The sequence below is a fragment of the Oncorhynchus masou genome, chromosome 27, assembly GCF_036934945.1.
Source record: "Oncorhynchus masou masou isolate Uvic2021 chromosome 27, UVic_Omas_1.1, whole genome shotgun sequence".
NCBI classification, from domain to species: Eukaryota; Metazoa; Chordata; class Actinopteri; order Salmoniformes; family Salmonidae; genus Oncorhynchus; species Oncorhynchus masou.
The window spans coordinates 59,645,230-59,662,566 of NC_088238.1; the positions used below are offsets into that span (position 1 = coordinate 59,645,230).

General features: G+C 42.3%; 1 pseudogene; it reads right to left on the bottom strand.

The window, feature by feature from the left end:
• Nucleotides 1-392: 392 nt before the first annotated feature.
• On the bottom strand, nt 393-1,931 carry LOC135515533 (general transcription factor II-I repeat domain-containing protein 2B-like; annotated as a pseudogene).
• Nucleotides 1,932-17,337: the final 15,406 nt, after the last annotated feature.

Sequence of the window (17,337 nt, forward strand, 5' to 3'; positions counted from 1 at the left end):
ACTCAAGTAGTATTTTAGTGGGTGACTTTTACTAGTAATTTTCTGTTAAGGTCTTTACTTTTACTCTAGTATGAAAATGTGGTACTTTTTCCACCACTGCGGAGAGGTAAGAGTCGGTAAGAGATGATATGTTCCTTGTGTTGTAATATTTCATCACTGAAAATGTCTGTTCACATACACAGATTGACCCAAACAGTACAAACATCTTCTGAGCATGACTCCTAATCTTTGGAAAGTCTTGTTCATTGAGAAATGCATAGAACCTCGTTAGAGACATTGTTTTGAACAGTTCTCCAATCACTGCATCAGACTGAAGATCGATAATCTCAAGTTGCAGGTCAGAGGGAGCGTTATCCACATTGAAGGTGAAAGAAGAGGAAACCAACAGCATGTCATTTTTCAAACACTTTGAAATCCTTAAAACGACAAGAAAACTCACAGTTCAAAGCACGCAGCAGTGATGTATACTTCTCCCGCTGGTCATCTGATAGACTAGTGGTGTCGGAAGATGGGTGAGATTGTTGGCTTCTACTTGGAGGGTCAGGAGGAGTAATTTTCCCTTGAAGGCTTTGATAAGGCTGTACATCTGATGTGCAAAAAGGCCCTTCCCTTGTAGTTTGGATTTCAATTCATTCATGAGGGTCATGACGTCCATGGTTGAAGGCAAAATCAGCCAACCATTCTTTATCTTGAAGTTGAGGGAAATTCACATATTTTCTCTTCACTTGCAAAAACTCAGCAATCTCCGACTTCAGGTCCCACACCCCAAACTCAGCAATCTCCGACTTCAGGTCCCACACCCCAAACTCAGCAATCTCCGACTTCAGGTCCCACACCCCAAACTCAGCAATCTCCGACTTCAGGTCCCACACCCCAAACTCAGCAATCTCCGACTTCAGGTCCCACACCCCAAACTCAGCCATCTCCGACTTCAGGTCCCACACCCCAAACTCAGCAATCTCCGACTTCAGGTCCCACACCCCAAACTCAGCAATCTCCGACTTCAGGTCCCACACCCCAAACTCAGCAATCTCCGACTTCAGGTCCCACACCCCAAACTCAGCAATCTCCGACTTCAGGTCCCACACCCCAAACTCAGCCATCTCTGACTTCAGGTCCCACACCCCAAACTCAGCAATCTCTGACTTCAGGTCCCACACCCCAAACTCAGCAATCTCTGACTTCAGGTCCCACACCCCAAACTCAGCCATCTCCGACTTCAGGTCCCACACCCCAAACTCAGCCATCTCCGACTTCAGGTCCCACACCCCAAACTCAGCAATCTCCGACTTCAGGTCCCACACCCCAAACTCAGCCATCTCCGACTTCTGGTCCCACACCCCAAACTCAGCCATCTCCGACTTCAGGTCCCACACCCCAAACTCAGCCATCTCACGTTTGTGTGGTAGGGGAGATCTGCATGACCCGACTCTCTCTCTTCCAACAGTGAGACAAACAGCCTTTAGTTTAAAGATTCTGCTCTTATGAAGTTCACCACTTTAGTGACTGTATCCACAACAGGTCTCATTTTCCGAACACATTTACAGAGCACCTCCTGATGAATAATGCAATGCAGGAAAAATTACTTTCTGATCTGGGTTCAGCTCAGCTACTTGATCTTGTATCCTTTTCAAAAGGCCAATGTTTTTTCCTGTCTAGTTTGGACACCCATCAGTGGTCACACTGGATAACCTTTCAAAAGTCAGTCCCAGCTTTGCCACACAGTTATTAACCTCCTCCATGAAATCTTTCCCTGTGGTTGTGCTCTTCATTGACTGCACTGAAGCAAGCTCCTCTGTAATTCCAAAGTCTGAGGTTATGCCTCGTAAGAATATCAACAACTGTGCCGTGTCACGTGCATCACTGCTCTCACCCAGGGCCAAGGAGAAATAGATGAAGTCCTCTACCTTGTCTTTCAACCGTTGTTCCATATTCTCTGCGATTTCCTCAACACGCCGTGTCACTGTTAGTCTTGACAGGGAAACATTTTCAAAACAGCTCTTTCTTGTCGGGGAAAAGTATTGCCGCAGAGTCAATTAAACATTCTTTAATTAATTCACCCTCAGCGAATGGCTTGCTATGTTTAGCAATTTTGTGGGACAGTACATAGCTCGCTCTCGCAATTCCGTCGTTTGCTGAGTGCAGTTTTGTGAAAAGTCCTTGCTGCTTTTGCAACTTGAGAAAGCAACTCTTTTGATGCACTTGCCCTCTGCTCAGAAGATATATTCCTATATTTCTCTAATTCCTCTGGAAGTGTCGGGACACGTTTTAGTCTTTCAAGACAGCGATGCTGTCTTTGCACACTAAGCACACAGCTTTCCCTGATACCTCAATAAAGAAATATTTCAATGTCCACTCTTGATGCAACACTCTCCATTCATTTTCTACTTTCCTTTTCTTTGAAATCTTAGAAAACAAAATACTTTTTCAAAACTACTATCACAAATTCTTTATGTGATCTGAGCATGAATCCGTGGGCCGTATTGAATCAGGTGGGGGGCCGCATACGGCCCCCGAGCCGGGCTTTGCCCACGCCTGTTCAATCAATATCTCAGTGTTTCCAGTGAGCCTCATACATTGGTTTGTCTCGACTATTCATTTTTGGTTTAAGTCAGTTAAATTTCTGTAAGGATCAGAGGCTAATAATTTATAGCGACTAGACTAAGGGCTGTAAAATTCATTCAGATTGGTGCTAGTGACCACCCGCTCAGCTGCTGTTTTGGTGTTGTTGAAGGTGGGACTTTGTTAGAGCTGTCCAATCCACAAGCAGCTCCTGGCATTATATCTAAAGCGGACATTGCCACTGGCTGCACATAGATGTATTATTTATAAATCTCACGCAGCCGTGTTTTTAGTTTGAACACTGAAACGTGTGATGTCATCGACATCTCAATTAGGCTGATATAAATCCTCATTATTTTTGGTGAATGATTTTCAATTTGATCGTCACGATTTCTATATAGCGTACACTTTCTCCTTCTGAACTCGTAATGGGAATGGAACAGATGTGGCTTTGGGACGATGACCACAAGAGCATCTGCTCACCGATTTGACAGCTCCAAACGCAGTTACTGCTCCGACACCGCCAAAACACCAGCATTGTGGGTGATGGCTAGCGTGAGGAAATGCTCGATCTGATTTGAATCTAGGCCTTACTGACTATAGAATGTTAGTATTCATGGTAGTTGGTCAATAGGCCGGGCAATGCTCATCTCGTCTACTTGGTATATCCTTCCCCCTCACTGGCCACGTGTGCCCATATCTCTTGAGGACCAGGATCTGACTCTGACCACTTACCACAGACCTTATGTCAGGAGAATTTCTCTCCTCTCAGACCTTTGGGAAGGATGTAAGGAGAGAGGATGCAAGGAAAAAAGGTCAAACTTGGGACACTCATTAAAATGTTGCCAGTAACACAGTTAATCTAGATAACATAACATGTCTAGATAACCAGCTCTTCTAGAGTGAGTAACATAGTTAGTCACTCACCTGTCTAGATAACATAACCAGCTCTTCTCGAGTGAGTAACACAATCAGAGTGAGGCGTTCTCTCATTTGTGTGTTCAGATAGCTAGCAAGCTAACCAAAATTAGTCAATTAGCTTTGGTGCTTGACTGATATTGTGAGATCAGAACATTGCTCTTTATCCGTCCAGTGTCCAGTGTGCCCTCCGAAAGAGAACTTACAAACAAACACCTACGTGTTGCTTGGCATTACTTGAAATCAAACCCAACCTTCAAATACTACAGAAACGTCACAGACATACCCGTTATGTCAGACTTTCTCGTCTTGGAAAATTCTGACTTCATGTCCTTAGTTCATAGTTTTCACAAAAGCAAACCATTCTAAATCTGGTGGAGGGTAGCAAACCATTCTAAACCTGGTGGAGGGAAGCAAACCATTCTAAATCTATTGGAGGGTAGCAAACCATTCTAAATCTGGTGGAGGGTAGCAAACCATTCTAAATCTGGTGGAGGGTAGCAAACCATTCTAAACCTGGTGGAGGGTAGCAAACCATTCTAAACCTGGTGGAGGGTAGCAAACCATTCTAAACCTATTGCAGGGTAGCAAACCATTCTAAACCTATTGGAGGGAAGCAAACCATTCTAAACGTGTTGGAGGGTAGCAAACCATTCTAAACCTATTGCAGGGTAGCAAACCATTCTAAACCTGGTGGAGGGTAGCAAACCATTCTAAACCTGGTAGAGGGTAGCAAACCATTCTAAACCTGGTGGAGGGTAGCAAACCATTCTAAATCTATTGGAGGGTAGCAGACCATTCTAAATCTATTGGAGGGTAGCAAACCATTCTAAACCTATTGGAGGGTAGCAAACCATTCTAAACCTGGTGGAGGGTAGCAAACCATTCTAAACCTGGTGGAGGGTAGCAAACCATTCTAAAGTTGTTGGAGGGTAGCAAACCATTCTAAACCTGGTGGAGGGTAGCAAGCCATTCTAAACCTGGTGGAGGGTAGCAAACCATTCTAAACCTGGTGGAGGGTAGCAAACCATTCTTAACCGGGTGGAGGGTAGCAAACCATTCTAAACCGGGTGGAGGGTAGCAAACCATTCTAAACCGGGTAGCAAACCATTCTAAACCTATTGGAGGGTAGCAAACCATTCTAAAAGATGGACATCAGAACATCTCCTGTGCCAGTTTCCTTATCAGCAAATGAAAGGTACTCAGCTGTTTGGTTATGGGCCCCAGCTGTTCTCAGAACATCATGGACCACCAGGCCTCCCAGGAAGGTTGATATATCACAACATGTAGCACGGTTCCCTCACATTTTTACGATGGCAAGTGATTCCTCCCTCGCTTGCGGAGGGCTTGGAGACATTGAGCTGTCAGTTCCCTTCGGGCTTTCATTTATTTATTTATTTTATTTCTAGGATTTACATTCTCCAGAGAGCCACAAAGGAGTGAGCCGAGTAAATTACTTTTGTCAAAGTTGTGATAAACCTGTCAAATTGTTCTCCCACCAGCTGGCAGGCAATTGTATTCTATAAGTAATTGTCAAAAAGGAGCTTAACAGAAACGTTTGTCCAGCCTATGATTTTATATCAGGCCTTCCTTGGGGCCCCACTTTCCTTTACTCGGTATAATGCTTTAAACAAAAACAACTGTTTTAAATAAGGAACGTTATACATTTCTTTGGGAGGTACTGTTTAATGTGATCCTAATGTTTTGTACACTCAATGTCAATAGACATATACAAATGAATATCAGTCATACTTTTGACAGTTGACTTTGAGAAAGAACAAAAATCTCACTTGTCTAGGCTGAGTAGTTGAATCGAAAGCTTGTAACCAGTTACAACACCTTGGTGATGATCAATCTATCCCATGGTTTTGATTGTCATACACTTTGGCCACACAATGGCTTCAGGTAATGGTGTACTCATGCGTTTAAACGTACAATACTTTGGGCCTACAGGACACCTGGATTGCTTAAACGCACCAGTCGGACATCTGGAGTGGGTTACCCGTCTGTAAATCTCCATCAAATAAAGTAACATAAGTCATCCTAAAAGCAAACGGATGCCATGGCAACCTTTCCTCCCCTCCACCGATCCCTAGCCCTCCTTCACCACCACCACCACCACCACCATGTATGAATAGAGTGTTATTTCAGCCCAACATGTTGACAGACAATTACCAGGGAATGTCTGCCGACAACGCTTCCCAAAGTGATTGCTTGTCCCCCCTCTGATTGCACATAGGTCCAATGGAAGAGACAGATTGTGTTGTTGTTGTTGTAGCTTTAATGTCATTTGAAGCTAAAACAATCAGACACCATGACTTAGAAAAGCAGTGCCAGTGGATGAATCAAAGGGCTTTTTTTAAGGACAGTCACGCCTTGCTTTCTTGGTTGTACGGAGATGTAAGCACATTAAATCACAATTTTCTTGAGAGGGACTATGCAAAAAAATGAATCATGGATGGTTAAGACCTTTCTAATTACCATTAAAATATAATTTACAGTATAAGAAATATGTTAATAATTTGACGCACAGTTGTAACTCATCATTACAACTTATTTAAACATTAGTAAGCTATTTATAAATGGTTAATATGTTTATAAGGGATGTGGTTATTATTTGTAAATTATTTATAAATAATTATAACTATATGTGTTTAGGCCATTGGTTATTTGTAAACATACTTATGAAGAAGTGGTAAACGATTAGCCAATGACTGATTAATGCAAGGTAACAGCAGTGTGCTTGCTTAGGCTAGCACACTGATAATAAAAAATATGGAAGAGAACGGAGGTGACATGAAGCAAGATTGAACTTGAAGCAAGATTTAAAAGTTGGTAAACAAATGGTACAGAAGTTATCAAGTTTGAATTTTTTTTTAAAGACATGCTATATTTCTAATCAAAAATCTCAGACCATGTTTTCTCCTTAATATCGGGCTCATCTATTTGACTGACAGGAGTGATGACCAACGGGGATGAGTTTTCAACGTCAATATTTGTCTCGGGGTTTAAGAATGGATAGAGTTTCTCAGTGAATGTGAATCCAGTGAAAGAATAGATATGAGAGCTGGTCTTCACATCATAGAAGGAGACCTGACCCTCCTCATAACCCACAAACACCCCCACCTTCTGGGGCGTCTGTCTGAGAGAGAGATGGACAGCTTTGTCATCAAGAGCTGCATACTCATTTCCATTTCTCTTCCATATAGTTCAGTATCCAAATTCAGGGTTCAGGTTAATCTGCCCCTTCCTGTTGATGGACTCTCTGGCCGTTCCTTAAAGACGATTCAGTCTTACCCTCCACCTCACAGTAGAATCTTCCTGAAGAGAAACCTTCTTTTCCCAAGAAATTCCAAATCATATCAAACCTCTCTGGGTTGTCAGGAAGATTCTGTAGTGTTTTTCCATATTTCACTTCCCTGTCTTCAGAAAGGATGAGTCTGGGATGTGCTGTAATCAGGGTCCAGAGACACATCCACTGTGGAAGAAAGAAGGTGAGATGTGTGAGTAAGTGTGGAAGAAAGAAGGTGAGATATGTGAGTAAGTGTGGAAGAAAGAAGGTGAGATGTGTGAGTAAGTGTGGAAGAAAGAAGGTGAGATGTGTGAGTAAGTGTGGAAGAAAGAAGGTGAGATGTGTGAGTAAGTGTGGAAGAAAGAAGGTGAGATGTGTGAGTAAGTGTGGAAGAAAGAAGGTGAGATGTGTGAGTAAGTGTGGAAGAAAGAAGGTGAGATGTGTGAGTAAGTGTGGAAGAAAGAAGGTGAGATGTGTGAGTGTGGAAGAAAGAAGGTGAGATGTGTGAGTGTGGAAGAAAGAAGGTGAGATGTGTGAGTAAGTGTGGAAGAAAGAAGGTGAGATGTGTGAGTAAGTGTGGAAGAAAGAAGGTGAGATGTGTGAGTAAGTGTGGAAGAAAGAAGGTGAGATGTGTGAGTAAGTGTGGAAGAAAGAAAGTGAGATGTGTGAGTAAGTGTGGAAGAAAGAAGGTGAGATGTGTGAGTCAGTGTGGAAGAAAGAAGGTGAGATGTGTGAGTAAGTGTGGAAGAAAGAAGGTGAGATGTGTGAGTAAGTGTGGAAGAAAGAAGGTGAGATGTGTGAGTAAGTGTGTGCATGCTGCTGATGTGTACACTGTCAAACACTCAATTCACTGGGGCGGAAAGTCTGCTAAAATGCATTCCTGAGTTGTCTCAACACATTTGCTGAAGTTGAGAAAACTAAAAATCTTATTACACTGGGTTGCCTCGATTTTCTTCTGGGTTGACTCAACTTTTGTTTGAAAGTCCTCTCAACTTAAGGATATCAGCGGAACTATTTAAGATCAATGGACCAAAGTAGCTCATTTGAAGGGAAGCCCCGACCGGTGTTCAAACCCCAGTCCAGCTTCTGTCAACCCAACACCATAACCATTAACCCAAGAGTTACGATGTGGGATAACTCTAGCTCAAACCTTAACTCGAGCTCTGACCTTAACTCTAACTCTAACCGTAACTCTAACCTTAACACTAACTCTAACTCTAACCTTAACTCTAACTCTAACCTTAACTCTAGCTCTAACTCTAGCTCTAACTCTAACCTTAACTCTAACTCTAGCTCTAACTCTAGCTCTAACTCTAACCTTAACTCTAACTCCAGCTCTAATTCTAACCTTAACTCTAACTCCAGCTCTAATTCTAACCTTAACTCTAACTCCAGCTCTAACTCTAGCTCTAACTCTAGCTCTAACTCTAGCTCTAACTCTAACCTTAACTCTAACTCTAACTCTAGCTCTAACTCTAGCTCTAGCTCTAGCTCTAACTCTAACTCTAGCTCTAGCTCTAACCTTAACTCAAACTCTAGCTCTAACTCTAGCTCTAGCTCTAACTCTAACCTTAACTCTAACTCTAGCTCTAACTCTAACCTTAACTCTAACCTTAACTCTAGCTCTAGCTCTAACTCTAGCTCTAACCTTAACTCTAGCTCTAACTCTAGCTCTAACTCTAACTCTAACGGTAACTCAAGCTCTAACTCTAGCTCTAACTCTAACCTTAACTCTAACTCCAGCTCTAACTCTAACTCTAGCTCTAACTCTAGCTCTAACTCTAACTCTAACTCAAGCTCTAACTCTAGCTCTAGCTCTAACTCTAACTCAAGCTCTAACTCTAGCTTTAACTCTAACTCTAACTCAAGCTCTAACTCTAGCTCTAACTCTAACCTTAACTCTAACTCCAGCTCTAACTCTTGCTCTAGCTCTAACTCTAGCTCTAACTCTAACCTTAACTCTAACTCTAACTCTGACTCTAGTTTAGCTTTAACTCTAGTTTCTAACTTCTAGTTTAGCTTAACTCTAGCTCTAACTCTAGTTTAACTCTAACCTTAACTCAAACTCTAGCTTAACTCTAGCTTCTAGCTTTAACTCTAACTCTAACTCTAACCTTAACTCTAACTTCTAGCTTCTAACTCTAACCTTAACTCTAACTCTAACCTTAACTTAGTTTCTAGCTCTAACTCTAGCTTCTAACTTCAAGTTTAACTTCTAGCTCTAACTCTAACCTTAACTCTATTCTAGTTCTAACTCTAACCTTAACTTCTAACCTTAACTTCTAACCTTAACTCTAGTTTCTAGTTTAACCTTAACTTCTAGCTTCTAGCTTCTAACTTCTAGTTTAACTTCTAACTCTAACGGTAACTCAAGCTCTAACTTCTAGTTTAACTCTAACCTTAACTCTAACTCCAGCTCTAACTCTAACTCTAGCTTCTAACTTCTAGTTTAACTCTAACTCTAACTCAAGCTCTAACTCTAGTTTCTAGTTCTAACTCTAACTCAAGTTCTAACTCTAGTTCTAGCTTTAACTTAACTCTAACTCAAGCTCTAACTCTAGCTCTAACTCTAACCTTAACTCTAACTCAGCTTCTAACTCTTGTTTCTAGTCTAACTCTAGTTTAACTCTAACCTTAACTCTAACTCTAACTCTGACTCTAGTTTCTAGCTCTAACTTCTAGTTCTAACTTCTAGTTTAACTCTAACCTTAACTCAAACTCTAGCTCTAACTCTAGCTCTAGCTCTAACTCTAACTCTAACTCTAACCTTAACTCTAACTCTAGCTCTAACTCTAACCTTAACTCTAGCTCTAGCTCTAACTCTAGCTCTAACTCAAGCTCTAACTCTAGCTCTAACTCTAACCTTAACTCTAACTCTAGCTCTAACTCTAACCTTAACTCTAACTCTAACCTTAACTCTAGCTCTAGCTCTAACTCTAGCTCTAACTCAAGCTCTAACTCTAGCTCTAACTCTAACTCTAACCTTAACTCAAACTCAAGCTCTAACTCTAGCTCTAGGTCTATCTCTAGCTCTAGCTCTAGATCTAACTCTAGCTCTAGCTCTAACTCTAGCTCTAACTCTAGCTCTAGCTCTAACCTTAACTCTAGCTCTAACTAACTCCAGCTCTAACTCTAACTCTAGCTCTAACTCTAGCTCTAACTCTAGCTCTAGCTCTAACTCTGACTCTGACTCTGACTCTAGCTCTAACTCTAACCTTAACTCTAGCTCTAACTAACTCCAGCTCTAACTCTAGCTCTAGCTCTAACTCTAGCTCTAGCTCTAGCTCTAACTCTAGCTCTAACTCTAACCTTAACTCAAACTCAAGCTCTAACTCTAGCTTCTAGTTTAACTCTAGCTTAACTCTAGTTTGGCTCTAACTCTAGTTTAACTCTAACTCTAACCTTAACTCTAACTCTAGTTTCTAACTCTAGTTTCTAGTTCTAGCTCTAACTCTAGTTCTAGCTCTAGCTTCTAGCTCTAGTTTGACTCTGACTCTGACTCTAGCTCTAACTCTAACCTTAACTCTAGCGCTAACTAACTCCAGCTCTAACTCTAACTCTAGCTCTAGCTCTAACTCTAACTCTAGCTCCAACTCTAGCTCTAACTCTAGCTCTAACTCTAGCTCTAGCTCTAACTCTGACTCTAACTAACTCTAGCTCTAACTCTAACTCTAACTCTAACTCTAGCTCTAGCTCTAACTCTAGCTCTAGCTCTAACTCTAACTCTAGCTCCAACTCTAGCTCTAACTCTAGCTCTAACTCTAGCTCTAGCTCTAACTCTGACTCTAACTAACTCTAGCTCTAACTCTAACTCTAACTCTAGCTCTAGCTCTAACTCTAGCTCTAGCTCTAACTAACTCTAACTCTAGCTCTAGCTCTAACTTTAACTCTAACCATAACTCTAACTCTAACTCTAGCTCTAACTCTAGCTCTAACTCTAGCTCTAACTCTAGCTCTAGCTCTAACTCTAGCTCTAGCTCTAACTCTAACTCTGACTCTGACTCTGACTCTGACTCTAACTCTAGCTCTAACTCTAGCTCTAACTCTGACTCTGACTCTGACTCTAGCTCTAACTCTAACCTTAACTCTAGCTCTAACTAACTCCAGCTCTAACTCTAGCTCTAGCTCTAACTCTAGCTCTAGCTCTAACTCTAGCTCTAACTCTAACCTTAACTCAAACTCAAGCTCTAACTCTAGCTCTAGCTCTAACTCTAGCTCTAACTCTAGCTTTGGCTCTAACTCTAGCTCTAACTCTAACTCTAACCTTAACTCTAACTCTAGCTCTAACTCTAGCTCTAGCTTTAACTGTAGCTCTAGCTCTAACCTTAACTCTAGCTCTAACTAACTCCAGCTCGAACTCTAGCTCTAACTCTAGCTCTAGCTCTAGCTCTAGCTCTAGCTCTGACTCTGACTCTGACTCTGACTCTAGCTCTAACTCTAACCTTAACTCTAGCGCTAACTAACTCCAGCTCTAACTCTAACTCTAGCTCTAGCTCTAACTCTAACTCTAGCTCCAACTCTAGCTCTAACTCTAGCTCTAACTCTAGCTCTAGCTCTAACTCTGACTCTAACTAACTCTAGCTCTAACTCTAACTCTAACTCTAGCTCTAGCTCTAGCTCTAGCTCTAGCTCTAACTAACTCTAACTCTAGCTCTAGCTCTAACTTTAACTCTAACCATAACTCTAACTCTAACTCTAGCTCTAACTCTAGCTCTAACTCTAGCTCTAACTCTAGCTCTAGCTCTAACTCTAGCTCTAGCTCTAACTCTAACTCTAACTCTGACTCTGACTCTGACTCTGACTCTAACTCTAGCTCTAACTCTAGCTCTAACTCTAGCTCTAGCTCTAACCATAACTCTAACTCTAACTCTAGCTCTAACTCTAGCTCTAGCTCTAACTCTAACTCTAGCTCTAACTCTAGCTCTAGCTCTAACTCTAACTCTGACTCTGACTCTGACTCTGACTCTAACTCTAGCTCTAACTCTAGCTCTAGCTCTAGCAAGCTGTTGCCATGTCAACAGAATTACAGTAATAGTTAGTTGATAGCTTCACCATCCGTAGATCATCTATAGGGGACTATCCAAATAAAGTGTTCCCCAAGACGTTTTCCTATTTGACAGGCAACAATATATCTCTCACAGAAACCCCAAATATTGTTGGAAGGCCTGTCAATTTAAATGTGATTTTGAGTCCTTCATGACACGAGACAACCTGGATTTCACTCTGAAGATTCCCCATCAGCCTAGACAGGAATCTCCTCACAGTCCCTACTGATAGAGCACTGTGAACACTGATCTCAGACCAGTCCTTGGATGGGAGACTCACACTCTCACTGTAGCAGGAGACAGCCAAAGTTATGAAGTGGTTTTCGGGAGTAGTAATCAGAGTAGTGCAGAGAGATTGACCCACCTCAGTTTAATTATTTTAATTCCATTTAGTTCAGGTTTTTTTCTGATCTTAAGGCACACATTGCGCAATGCATTTCTCTAGAGATAAATCAGATCAATCCCAAACTGTGCGATGTAGTAGGGAGTTGTAGTTTTCAACGGGCCAATATTCTACATAGTTTAGTGCAGAAAACTTGGTAATTAACTAGAATGACCATAATCGATTGAGCACCAACTTGTCCTGTCTGTGTGATTCTGTAATATACAAAACAACTGAAATATTCTACTAAAGTAAATTAATGTGAGTAAATGATGGTTCATAAATGATCAGCAGTAATGTACAGTCACTACCATCATGGGGACTTTTATTACAGTCACCACCATCATGGGACTTTTATTACAGTCACTACCATCATGGGGACTTTTATTACAGTCATTACCATCATGGGACTTTTATTACAGTCACTACCATCATGGGACTTTTATTACAGTCACTACCATCATGGGACTTTTATTACAGTCACTACCATCATGGGACTTTTATTACAGTCACTACCATCATGGGGACTTTTATTACAGTCACTACAATCATGGGGACTTTTATTACAGTCACTACCATCATGGGGACTTTTATTACAGTCACTACCATCATGGGACTTTTATTACAGTCACTACCATCATGGGACTTTTATTACAGTCACTACCATCATGGGGACTTTTATTACAGTCACTACAATCATGGGGACTTTTATTACAGTCACTACCATCATGGGGACTTTTATTACAGTCACTACCATCATGGGACTTTTATTACAGTCACTACCATCATGGGACTTTTATTACAGTCACTACCATCATGGGACTTTTATTACAGTCACTACCATCATGGGACTTTTATTACAGTCACTACCATCATGGGGACTTTTATTACAGTCACTACCATCATGGGACTTTTATTACAGTCACTACCATCATGGGACTTTTATTATAGTCACTACCATCATGGGGACTTTTATTACAGTCACTACCATCATGGGACTTTTATTACAGTCACTACCATCATGGGGACTTTTATTACAGTCACTACCATCATGGGACCTTTATTACAGTCACTACCATCATGGGACTTTTATTACAGTCACTACCATCATGGGACTTTTATTACAGTCACTACCATCATGGGACTTTTATTATAGTCACTACCATCATGGGGACTTTTATTACAGTCACTACCATCATGGGACTTTTATTACAGTCACTACCATCATGGGACTTTTATTACAGTCACTACCATCATGGGACTTTTATTACAGTCACTACCATCATGGGACTTTTATTACAGTCACTACCATCATGGGGACTTTTATTACAGTCACTACCATCATGGGGACTTTTATTACAGTCACTACCATCATGGGGACTTTTATTACAGTCACCACCATCATGGGGACTTTTATTACAGTCACCACCATCATGGGGACTTTTATTACAGTCACTACCATCATGGGGACTTTTATTACAGTCACTACCATCATGGGGACTTTTATTACAGTCACTACCATCATGGGAACTTTTATTACAGTCACTACCATCATGGGACTTTTATTACAGTCACTACCATCATGGGGACTTTTATTACAGTCACTACCATCCTGGGACTTTCATTACAGTCACTACCATCATGGGGACTTTATTCATTGTTTTATTTTGTGTTGTTACAACATTTAACCCAAATAATGGATAGTGCATTTAATGATAAAAAAACAATTGAAACCGTGATTATTTTGTAATAATGTAACTGAAACAGATCCGACCTGAAAAAGCACTAATCTCCCAGGACATTTTATTTCATTAGGCAAGTCAGTTAAGAACAAATTCTTATTTTCAATGACGGCCTAGGAACAGTGGGTTAACTGCCCTGTTCAGGGGCCGAACGACAGATGTTTACCTTCTCAGCTCAGAGAATCGATCTTGCAACCTTTCTGTTACTAGTCCAACGCTCTAATCACTAGGCTACCTGCCGCCACTGAAGTTAGAACAAAGAGAGGGACACTGACCTGTAGGAGGTGGAGGTGGGCCTCCGTGTGTGACCAGAGAGAGGGACACTGACCTATAGGAGGTGGAGGTGGGCCTCAGTGTGTGACCAGAGAGAGGGACACTGACCTGTAGGAGGTGGAGGTGGGCCTCCGTGTGTGACCAGAGAGAGGGACACTGACCTGTAGGAGGTGGAGGTGGGCCTCAGTGTGTGACCAGAGAGAGGGACACTGACCTATAGGAGGTGGAGGTGGGCCTCAGTGTGTGACCAGAGAGAGGGACACTGACCTGTAGGAGGTGGAGGTGGGCCTCAGTGTGTGACCAGAGAGAGGGACACTGACCTATAGGAGGTGGAGGTGGGCCTCAGTGTGTGACCAGAGAGAGGGACACTGACCTGTAGGAGGTGGAGGTGGGCCTCAGTGTGTGACCAGAGAGAGGGACACTGACCTATAGGAGGTGGAGGTGGGCCTCAGTGTGTGACCAGAGAGAGGGACACTGACCTGTAGGAGGTGGAGGTGGGCCTCAGTGTGTGACCAGAGAGGGACACTGACCTATAGGAGGTGGAGGTGGGCCTCAGTGTGTGACCAGAGAGAGGGACACTGACCTATAGGAGGTGGAGGTGGGCCTCAGTGTGTGACCAGAGAGAGGGACACTGACCTATAGGAGGTGGAGGTGGGCCTCAGTGTGTGACCAGAGAGAGGGACACTGACCTATAGGAGGTGGAGGTGGGCCTCAGTGTGTGACCAGAGAGAGGGACACTGACCTATAGGAGGTGGAGGTGGGCCTCAGTGTGTGACCAGAGAGAGGGACACTGACCTATAGGAGGTGGAGGTGGGCCTCAGTGTGTGACCAGAGAGAGGGACACTGACCTATAGGAGGTGGAGGTGGGCCTCAGTGTGTGACCAGAGAGAGGGACACTGACCTGTAGGAGGTGGAGGTGGGCCTCAGTGTGTGACCAGAGAGAGGGACACTGACCTATAGGAGGTGGAGGTGGGCCTCAGTGTGTGACCAGAGAGAGGGACACTGACCTATAGGAGGTGGAGGTGGGCCTCAGTGTGTGACCAGAGAGAGGGACACTGACCTGTAGGAGGTGGAGGTGGGCCTCAGTGTGTGACCAGAGAGAGGGACACTGACCTGTAGGAGGTGGAGGTGGGCCTCAGTGTGTGACCAGAGAGAAGGACACTGACCTATAGGAGGTGGAGGTGGGCCTCAGTGTGTGACCAGAGAGAGGGACACTGACCTGTAGGAGGTGGAGGTGGGCCTCAGTGTGTGACCAGAGAGAGGGACACTGACCTAGTCAGGTCTTCTGTGGAGTAACTCCGGACAGAGTGGACACTGGGTCTGTTCTCTGCTAGCCCAGTGTTTGTTGATACATTTCTTGCAGAAGTTGTGTCCACATAGCATGGAAACTGGCTCAGGGAACACTTCCAGACAGATGGAGCACTGGCACTGCTCTTCAAACAGGACATTTCTTGGGTCAGCCATACTGTCCTGCAGACATGAATGATTCGGGAGACAGACGTAGGAATGTGTAATTTTTTTTTATTAAGCCCAAATTACGGCGTGCCATGTAAAGGCACAGGGACGAAGACCAAACAAACACGTAACAAAAACACAAGGTTGAAACCCAAACAAAAGAGTGCAGAGTACCTCGAGTAAATAAGACACGCGCACAATGATTAACACACGGGACGAGACCCGTAATCATCTGCGCAATCCGGCAAGGGCATGAAAGTCCAGAACACACAGCTCAGGTACTCACACGTACCCACGGACATTGTAACAATTAACGGACAGCCCAATTGAAACCAAAGGGTTTCAAATATATACAAAAATATATTCTATATACAAATACAATGTGGGAATAGGGGCCAGGTGTGTACAATGAAAGTTCCGGAGAGATCCGTGACACATACATGGGAAGACATGCATTAGCGTTACTGTGAAGTCTGCAATACATCGTTGATCTGGAAAGCAAGCTAATTTCCAGAGGTTATACTACTATAGTAACGTGTTCTGAACATGGTATTATCAATGCAACAAAACCCATTTTAATACACATCTCCAATCTATGAATCAAAAAGTCGAAGAAACAAAGTGCTGTAATATTTTACACACTGTCACGGTCTTCCTCCTCTTCATCTGAAGAGGAGAGGCGAGAAGGATCAGAGGACCAAAATGTGGCGTGGTATGTGTTCATGATGAATGTTTAATTAAAGAAGGTACTGAACACTGCATACAAAAACAATAAACCAATAACGACCGTGAAGCTACAAATGAGACCTGTGCTGACACGAGCAACTAGCATAGACAACCACAGACAAACAAACAGTGCGACCCAGGCTACCTAAGTATGATTCTCAATCAGAGACAAATAATGACACCTGCCTCTGATTGAGAACCATACTAGGCCGAAACATACAACTCCCCAAATCATAGAAAAACAAACATAGACTGCCCACCCAACTCACCCCTGACCATACTAAATAAATACAAAACAAAGGAAATAAAGGTCAGAACGTGACACACACAGATCGGTACCCAAGCCATAAGCATTCATTTCTGATGAAAAAAACACAAATGTGAAAAAATTGTGGATATAGCAGTTTTCAACTAAACTCTTCATTTGGCCACGTTATAGTATAAGCTCTAATATTTATTGCAACAAGTTGAATGATTCAAATTGTGTGTAAACTGAAAATTGTTTGCTTGTTGGTGAAGACAGTATGACAATAAAATGTCATTCCATTTTGGAGGGCAGAGTGGCACAAAATAAGAATGTTGTGTGTATGCAATTAGAATGTTGTGTGTATGCATTTAGAATGTTGTGTGTATGCATTTAGAATGTTGTGTGTATGCAATTAGAATGTTGTGTGTATGCAATTAATGGTGTGTGTATGCAATTAGAATGGTGTGTGTTTGCAGTTAGAATGTTGTGTGTATGCAATTAGAATGTTGTGTATATGCAATTAGAATGTTGTGTGTATGCAATTAGAATGTTGTGTGTATGCAATTAGAATATTGTGTGTATGCAATTAGAATGTTGTGTATATGCAATTAGAATGTTGTGTATATGCAATTAGAATGTTGTGTGTATGCAATTAGAATGTTGTGTGTATGCAATTAGAATGTTGTGTGTATGCA